Raw genomic sequence first — 9610 nt, 5'->3', positions numbered from 1 at the left:
TGGCGCAGGTTCCGGACCGTTCCCCTCCCTCGCCGCTCGCGTCCCGCAGGTAGGGGCGGTCGGCCGGCGCTGGCTCCCGGGGCTGCGGGCGGCGGGGCGGGGACGGCGCCGTAGAGGGAGAAGGGGGGCGGGGAGCCCGGGGCTCCCGGCGGAGCCGCAGTGCCCGAGCCGGGACCGCCTCTCGCCTCCGCCTGCGTGTCCTCAGGCACTGGCTTCCTGGCTCGGAGGCGAGACCTTCCCCAGCGGAGGCAGGAACAGCAGCGACTTAGTGTGCAAATTGCTTTGTGGTGGCGCGTCAAGGGCTCCGGGGAGGGGTGTGATTGTATGCGCCCGCGCGCGCGCGCGTGCGTGTGTGTGTGTGCTCATTCGTATGGGTTCGCGATCTTGACTAAGCAGTGCTTTCGCTCACCTGAAAAGATAATCAGCCTTCAGGTGAAACCTTTGGGCCCCTTCAGCCTTTGGCTTGTGTTCTAGTGACTCGTACAGGCGGTGCCATCGAGGGGTAGGGTTGCGCGATAGGGTGACGGAGGGATTTGTGAATGGTGCTTCTCTGCGCGTGGAGGCTGAGCTTGCTGATGTAAAGGAGGAGGTATCCGGAGTGAGAAGAAAGGCTATTTATGGCAAAGAGTTGTGAAATTTCTCGGGGTTTCCTTTAGTGTATCCTGAGCCTCTTTCTCCCTCCCTCCGCCCCCCTTCCTCCCTCTTTCGTTTCTCTCTTCCTCTGTTCCATTTCTCCTCTTAGAATTAGAAGCAGTTCTGCTTTTTTCCCCACCCTCGTGGGACTTGAAATATGAAGTGAAGTCAGAAATCACTTGTCCTTTTACAGGTAGAAAAAAAATTTTTTTTTTTTAGAAGTTACTGATCTCTTGCCCTTTAATGTTTTTACTTACTTGTTCTCCACTTCTGTTATCTCTAAAGACCATCACTAGGACCCACAAGACACAAAGTACCTATTTGGTTTCAACAGCTTTCATTTTTCGTGTCTTTACAGTTGAATACCTTCCCACTGAAATGTAACACATTTTCTCCATCCCTACCCTTAAGAAAGGCTATTCAAAATAATGCTCACACATTTTACTGTAAAGCTGGTTTTACTAAAAAGTCTTGGAGAGAAAAGAGAAGCAGACATCTATGTGAGTTTATATCGATTACTACTGATTAAGGATTACCTATTTAGAAAATAATAAAATATTATTAATCTAGGCTGCAACACAATTTGTTTCGGTTTCTTTTTCTATTTGCGTTATAGTTGGTACAGAGTCCAAAGACATAACTTGAAGCTTGGAAATCACTTGGAACAGTGTCTACCAATAATGCTGCAGCAAATTTATGTTTGTTCTTAGAAGTAGTAACCTGTGCTTTCATTGAACCTAGGACTGCATGGTGACTGAGAGTAGGACAGTACAGTATCTTTATTATTTTAAATTACGATGTCTCTAAGCGCCTGCCAAGCACAGTGTTTTTAAAACATTGACATTCCAACCACTCCTTCATCAATTTCACAGAGAAGAAATAGTAGTAAGGTGGTCAACCTATTGTCAGAGTGATTTGTCTTCATTTGGTATTAATTAAGGAGCTCCTGATTTTGATCGAAAGATGCAAACTGTTGTTGGTTATTGTTGCTAAGTGTGAAAGTAGCGTTCCTTAACAGTCCTGTTCATTTTGAAGACAATGCAGAGTTAAGATTTGTTATTTTAATGTAGTTAGTTTCCTAAATTGGTTTAAAGTATGTTTTTGCAGGGCCTGGCTGGCTCAGTGCCAGTCCGTAGAGCATGTGACCTTTGATCTCCTGGTTGGGATCTCTATTACATGTTGGGTGTAGAGATTCCTTCAGAAATAAAATAAATAAAATATGCTTTCAACATTGGAACATGTGCAGTTTTATATTTTACATTAGAACTCAGAAGAGCCCCATTCTGAGTTTGCTACCTTTTCTGAGTCATTGGAATGTAGAAATAATGGGGAATTTTAAAATGTGCTTGATGAATTATATTACTGCAATCATTAAAAAGTCATATCTATGAATATTTTTTTCTTTGATACTGTCAGAGAATCAGCAACTGTTTATTAGTTTAATGATGTATTATTTATACTATAGAATATTAACTTACATCAAATTCATCAACCTAGGACTCACAATAATGGACCTGTCTTGTGCAAGGTACTATCTAGGCATTGTGGAGGACTTCTTTCCTCCCTGCCTAGGAGGAGTTTATTTTCTAATTGGGATGAATCTGATGCTCATGTTTGAACAAAGTTGACAATCCCTGACAATATGAGATTGCATGTTTAACAAGGATTGCAGGAAATTAGAGCGTAACCATACTATTTTATACTGGGATTTTTCTGTAAGGCTTCAGGGGTAGGTAAGATTGCTTCATCTTGATTTTAAAGGATAAATAGCATTAGTGGCTTGTCAATGAAAATATAAGGTATAAGATGTAAGTCTCCTAGAATTACACAAAAGAATGAAAGGTAGAAGGGGAAATAAGTTTGCTTTCAAATAGATCTAGATATTGCAAAGTGGTTGAATTAGTTGTGTGAAGGGCATGGTGAATTGGTTTTTGATGTACAACATTCTATACATTCTCTATTCTTGAAATTAATTGAATTTCAGTATCTAAGAAGACAAATCTTTGATTTCTTATTGCCTTTTAATGAACAAAATGCTGAACATATAATTGTAGAGAATACTTTAAATATTAAAAAATACATCATGTGAAAATATTGAAGTTGGTATTAATAACAAGATAGCAGGTATAACCTCTTTATAGTGAGCAGTTTGAAGTGAATCCTTAACCAACTCTCCTTAGATATTTTCTGAAGGAAAAAAGAACGGGGTACATAAAAGAACAGTTATATTAATAGTGAGCATTCACTGATTGCTTAATATTTTATTCTTTATAGAAAATATGCTATTAAATGACATTTCTATAATACTTTGGTTTTAAAGTTATTAGAATGCACTTACATAGGAGTTAATAGATCTTTATGTTATTTTCTATGGATACAGAGCTGGGATGCAGGGTTTATGGGGAATAATTTTAGAGTTGTAGTCATTTTAAAGGTTTTTTAAACTTCTGTTTAAATACCATCTGTTAAGTAGATGGTATTAATAGTAGGAACAGGTCCTATCTCTAAGCATTCCAAACTTAGTTATTTTTTTGTATATGTTTGTTTCTGTACAAACATAAAACTGCTTAAAATGCATTTCCCCATTTTAAGAACACAAGAGGAAACATCAAATTGACTTTGAGCCTGTCTTTTCAATATGACACCATAGAAGTATTTTATGGTGACAGTAGAGAAATAGTACAAATATTAGATATGACTTTCAATAGATAACAGAATAGAATTACTTTCAGATTAGGTGGATTAAAAGATTTTCATATATATTTTTTGTTGACAGTGAATAGATAAGAATTATTATTACAAAAGAGAAAAGCCTATTAAATTGGCAATTCCATATTCATGTAGGAATGGGATGATTTCCAACATAGTAACAGTACAAACCAGACTATCTATTAATTGGTCTCTTTTGAGTTTGGTTTTAGACTATATGTCACAGGTGTATCACTTTGATAATGTAATCTCTCCTACTGAATGACTGACAGCTCCTGCATTATTTCCCTATTGGATAGTGACAAAATCTGTTTGCTTTATATTGAGGACATACACTTCTATCAGAACTATTATCTTCACTATGCAAGAGTGTCAGTTAACAATAAAACATGAAATCTGAGGTGGGGGAAGCAGTGAGAAAAGATGGGGAGATTGGTAAAAAAAAAATCTACTGATACATTCTTCAACATATAGCTTAAACTAAATGTAATATAAAAATATAAACCTGAACACTCTATACTGCAGTTGATATAGTACCAAGTTATTGTTATCAATTCTTATTTTTAAAGCACTGTATTGCATTTTAAGTTGTTTTCACGTGGGATAAATAAAATGGTCAAAGAAAAAAAAGAAAGGTGGTGGTTGAAAGTGTTCAGTGTTCAGAAGTATGATATTAAATTTTTTAAGAAAGATTTCGGCTTTGATCACTGACAGATACAGTTTATTTGGCCAAATGCCTAGCCTACCTAGATTATTTTAAATTATTGCTTTTGGTTTTGCATATAGTAACTGCATTAAATAATTTTTAAATTTTAATTAAGCTAATTAAAAGTTTTGAATATTGTAACTGTGTTCTGATACCAGTATAAAATTTAAGGGCCACTTAAAAGGAAACATTTTCTTATCTAATGGCAAATTCTTAACCCAGAGCAATAGTTCTTAAAAAGAAAAAAAAAGCCAACCCTAGATTGAATACGAAATTTCAGGGTGGGTTCCTCTATGTGATTCTTAAGCACTCTCAAATTTGAGAACTATTGACGTAAACTATTTTATAGTGAAACTTACAGGCTGTGTCTTCTGCCTGTTTTATAGCCAAATACTTTCCTTAGCTGTTAGAGATAACTAAGATTTAACTATTTAGATATAAAAAGTATTACACCATCCATCAGAAGATACCCATCTTTATATACATATGTATTTCTGTATTTTAAAAAATGAGTTTGTATTTCTTGTACATATATTTGCTGTTAATTGAGAAACAATTTAAAAGTGTAGAATTTAACGAGACCCTAAAGCCCTCAGGCCGGGCCTTATTTGTAGTCATAAAAACATGCACAATGTACAGAGCTTGACCATTTTCTGTTTTATCTTGTTGACTCTTATATGATAGTTTTGGACTTGGAATGTAATATTCATCTTTCTCTGTAAGGTAACAGTTAGCTGCCCAACAATAGCATCACACATGTGGAATGTTCTCAAAGTTTAGTGCTGAAATAAATTTTAGACCATACCTCTTTATCTTTCAAGATTAAAGGTATACGTATTCACATCATATAACTCTTTTAGTATCTCTCTCCCTCTTCTTCTTCTTCTCTCCCTCCCTCCCTGCCTCTCTCCTCCCTTTTCTCTTTTTCAGTTATGTACTCAGTCAACCCTTCTTTAAGGAAACTTTCCATGGTCTCCTTTGCTACATCAGTTGGCCTGTTATATATGGCTTCTGTTCTATTTCAGTTCTATATGCAGTTCGATTATTCCTCTACCTTGTGGTACTTACTATGATATTAATTTAATGTGTATATATGAGATTGGTTCTATATTGTATCATCAGGATTTAACACAGAGTAGATGTCCAACACGTATTGGTTGGGTAACTGTATGCCATCATTCTAAAGATATTTTATGCTTTTTCAAAGAAAGACACTTTAAAAAAGATCTTAAGGGGCACCTGTGTGACTCAGTTGGTTGAGTGGCCAGCTTCAGCTCAGGTCATGATCTCAAGGTTCGTGAGTTTGAGCCCTTCATCCAGCTCTGTGCTGACAGCTCAGAGCCTGGAGCCTGCTTCAGATTCTGTGTCTCCTTCTCTCTCTGTGCTTCCCCTTCCTGCCTTTGTCTCTCAAAAATAAATAAATGTTAAAAAATAAAATAAAAAAGATTTTAATATATAGGAATTCCTAGGACATATATAAATATAGGTATTGCTTTTCTTCTGTTTTGCAAATGATGAGATATATTTTATTAACACCAATAATGGCTCTGGTATGCTGAACATGTCCACATGATAAGCACTTTATATTCATTATCCCATGTATTTCTTCTAACATTGTAAGTTTCTTTGTATATGTTTTACAGATGAAGAAGCAAATTTTATTCTATGGTCTGCCTAACTAAACAAGAGTATTTTTTAAAAATTTTTAGAAATTAATTATTTATTATGAGAGAGAGTGAGAGAGCAGGGTAAGGGCAGGGAAACAGAATCCCAAGCAGGCCCAGAGCTGTCAGTGCAGAGCCTGATGCAGGGCTTGAAATCATAAAATATGAGGCCGTGATGTGAGCTGAAGTCAAGAGGGGGATGCTTAACTGACTGAGCCACCCAGGTGTCCCTAAACCAAACTATTTTTTTAAATTACAAAGATGTAACAATTATGAAGCCAGTAGACAGAATGTGATGGAGTTTATCTTCTCCTTATTTCTGACTTAACTCAGGGCTCAGGACTATCTGTTCATCCCCCATGCTGTTGCCACCTCTTCAGTGATGCCGTTATTGCTTTTTGGGTGACTGAACAAGTGATGGAGCACTTGCAAGGCTGAAGCTCTCATCTTCTTCTTGTGCTTTTCAATACTGTTACTATATACTCTCAGTGCCATTCAGGGATGATTCTCTTACTCCCATCTGGTCTGACTCTCCCAATAACCTACTAAAAATTTGAGATGAAAACAAGTATAATTTGAAGACTGAGTACCTTTAATGCATTAATGTTCAAACATCTGATATTCTCTGTATTTGGCAGTATACATTCAGCTTATCTTATTCAAAGGTTGACACACCTTTGAATACCTTACTTGATCACATGGTAGTATCAGTTTGGTTTCTTTTGGCTTTCAACCATCAAATCATTTATTTAAATGTGGGTGTAATTAATGTTCAACTGTTTGTAGCAAAGGAAATATTTAAAGGTTGATTCTGTAGAAGTCCATGGACAATTAAGAGTTGAGTTTGGTTATTCTGATACCCTCTTACTAGACTGACTAACAAAGTTATATATTTTATAATGTGTTTTAATCAGTCAGTAACATGAGTAAATGTAGATGCATACCAGCAAGAAGAAAAAAAATTGGTAGTTTAAATGAATATTTCACTTACTGCCTATTTTGTAGCTTTTGTCAGAACTTATTTCTGCTGCTGGAATCATTTAATCATTAATTGGAGTCTCCGGCATGCTCTTGATTCAGGATTAATTCTTCTATGTAATAGGATGATTGACTGGTTTCTTTCTTTTTTTTTTTTTTCAATAATATTTTATTGTCAAATTGTTTTCCATACAACACCCAGTGCTCTTCCCCTTAAGTGCCCTCCACCATCACCACCACCTCTTTTCCCCCCCTCCCCCTTCCCCCTCAACCCTCAGTTCATTCTCAGCATTCAATAGTATCTCAAGTTTTGCATCACTCTCTTGATTGACTGGTTTCTAACCCAACACTTTGAGTCTTAACATCAAGCCACCCTTGATGTCCAGTTCTAATATTATATCATATTTATAGTACTGCTTCTTTCTTAAAACTGAAACTGAGGTCTCACCAAATATTTTTCTGTTAATCTTGATAAATTACCCAGTTGTCACCATTCCTCTTAGCATTTGAGCAAGGCCTTTGTTTTATTGGAGCCTTCTTTGTTTCTTTAAAGACTGAGATCCTGTCTCTAAAACCACCTTATTTCCTGAGTCCTTTTGTATGTCAGATGCCCCCAAAATATCACTTTTCTGGATCTCTAAACACGACCAGCTCTTAGAGGTATGCTTCATTTCCAATACTCACTCTTGGACTTCCATGAGGCCAGCAGCTACTTATGGCATATTGCCATGCCCCCAGATACTCAGGCTGGTTGACCTTCTTGGAAGTATTTACACTGAGTCTCTATAGTACCTCACAGACTTTAGTGTAAGTCTATTACTAGGTTCTGACCATCACCAGACTACCTCATTTTGCTATGCGTAATCTTCCTTAACTTGGCTGTGTCTCACAATAGAGCTACCTCATTCTTCATCATTGACAAGAAACATTTTATAAATGCTTATTATATATAACTCAGTCCATTAAAAAAAAGCACCTCAGGGCTACTTAAAGTTCCTGCATAGCTTAAATTTGTAATAGATGAAATACACATTCTTCTATGTCTTCTTTGGTACCCAAATGTGATATGTGTATACCAATATATATGTAGAATCTGCATAAGAATTCTTTAGGATTTGCCTGTTTTTCTAGACAACTGTTAATTTCAGTGTGATTGGACTCTTCTCCATTCTTCATAAACTTGTTTGTATATGATATGTTTGGGATAACAGCTGAAGAAACATACTGCAGACGGTGTGATATGTTCTCTGATTTTCCTTATTGGTTAATGAAAACTAGCAATATTCCTTTATCCAAGAAGTATTTGTTCGGCCAGCTGTACTACACTTATTCAAATCTTCTAAGAGTCTTAGTGGCATTATACCTTTCCTGTCAACCAAATTCATATTACCATGTCACGTTTCTTGTGTATCCATTCCCCGCAATTAACTCTTGTCTAGAAATAGTTAAATAATGTGATTCTGCTAATGAGTTATTATTGTCATATGTGTGGCTTTTCTTGTTTTGGGCAATAGCAAACAGCATATCACAAACCTACATCAGGTTTACAAATAAAACCAAACAAATGTGAATAAAGATTTGGCAGAACTAAAGCAAATGTAGGTCTTAGCATTCTAATTCTAGGCAATTCTTCTTTTAGAAACTATTTTTATGTTTGGTTGATTTTATTTATAGAATACAAATTACCAATGCATTAAGTCTGAATATATGAAATATGTTTAGTGAGTGATGTTTTCTAAGACATATTATTTATTAGGATATTCAAAAAAAGGTTGAAAGAGGAAAAGCGTACAAAGTATACAGAACATCAGATGAAAAAGTTAGGAAAAGGAAGAAAGTAGTTCAAACTCAACATTAGAATTGCAGATAAGAGTAACATATTTTGGGTAAAGTTTCAAAATATTTTATGGATAACCAAACTAATGGGCCTGTACATCAGGATTCCTAAATTTTCAAAGGATATTAACTACTAGGAAGATACCTGAAGGATAGTTATTTGACTTTGCTTTGATTTTTGATATTGTATCCATATGCGCACAGATCCAGGAACACTAAAAGTATTCACTAACAAGTGAGCTACTTAAAGTTAGTATGCACCTCCTATAGGACAATTTTTAAAACTACAGATTACTGGGGCGCGTGGGTGGCTCAGTCAGTTAAGTGTCCGACTTTGGCACAGGTCACGATCTTAGGATTCTTGGGTTCAAGCCCTGCATCACGCTCTGTGCCGACAGCTCAGAGCCTGGAGCCTGCTTTGGATTCTGTGTCTCCCTCTCTCTCTGCCCCTCCCCTGCTCACACTCTGTATCTCAAAAATAAACATTAAAAAATACAGATGACTAAATTGAGCCATTAAAAAATCATTAGAGATTTCCTTTCTTTTAGAAAGAATATGAAAAAATTTCCCTTAAATATACTTGAGCTAAAACCATAAATTTTTTCAAGCTGTCAAAATTAAATTAGGAAAGTAGAATTCTTTAGTGTTTAATTTTTGGTCTCTGACGTGGATGTCTATTTGAGTAGGTTAGACCTAAACACATTTCACATAAAAGCAACCTAAGAAATAACCTGTTTCTTAAAATATTTCTTTTCTGGTCATATGTTTTTATATTTTATATATTGGAATTATCAACTACATGTTTTCAGAAGTTTCTCTAGATAACTGATAGACTGCTATCTATGAATGTCAGTAAAAAATGACATTTATTTGGTTCTGATAACTAGCCTCTGTGAATATCATGTCTTCAGGTTATAGCTGTAAGAATCTAGGGACATGCTCAATTCAGCCATTAAAATAAGTAAATTTGTAATTGACCAATGGACACTAAGCTCTTCTACTGCATAATGTATCCCTTAAGGGTAGAAGCTATATCTTATTAATATATTGTACAGATACTTGGCATATAGAAAGTATTGAATAA

At 36.0% G+C, this 9610-nt stretch overlaps 1 protein-coding gene across 1 annotated transcript in view; it reads left to right on the top strand.

Moving 5' to 3' along the window:
* The window catches only part of CCSER1 (coiled-coil serine rich protein 1), a 639473-nt gene that overhangs the window by 584 nt on the left and 629279 nt on the right, over positions 1-9610 (top strand). The window lies entirely within an intron of this gene.

This window comes from Suricata suricatta, chromosome 1 (genome assembly GCF_006229205.1).
Source record: "Suricata suricatta isolate VVHF042 chromosome 1, meerkat_22Aug2017_6uvM2_HiC, whole genome shotgun sequence".
NCBI classification, from domain to species: Eukaryota; Metazoa; Chordata; class Mammalia; order Carnivora; family Herpestidae; genus Suricata; species Suricata suricatta.
Note: the sequence above shows the minus strand (reverse complement) of the source record. Positions and strands in the feature narration are given on the sequence as shown.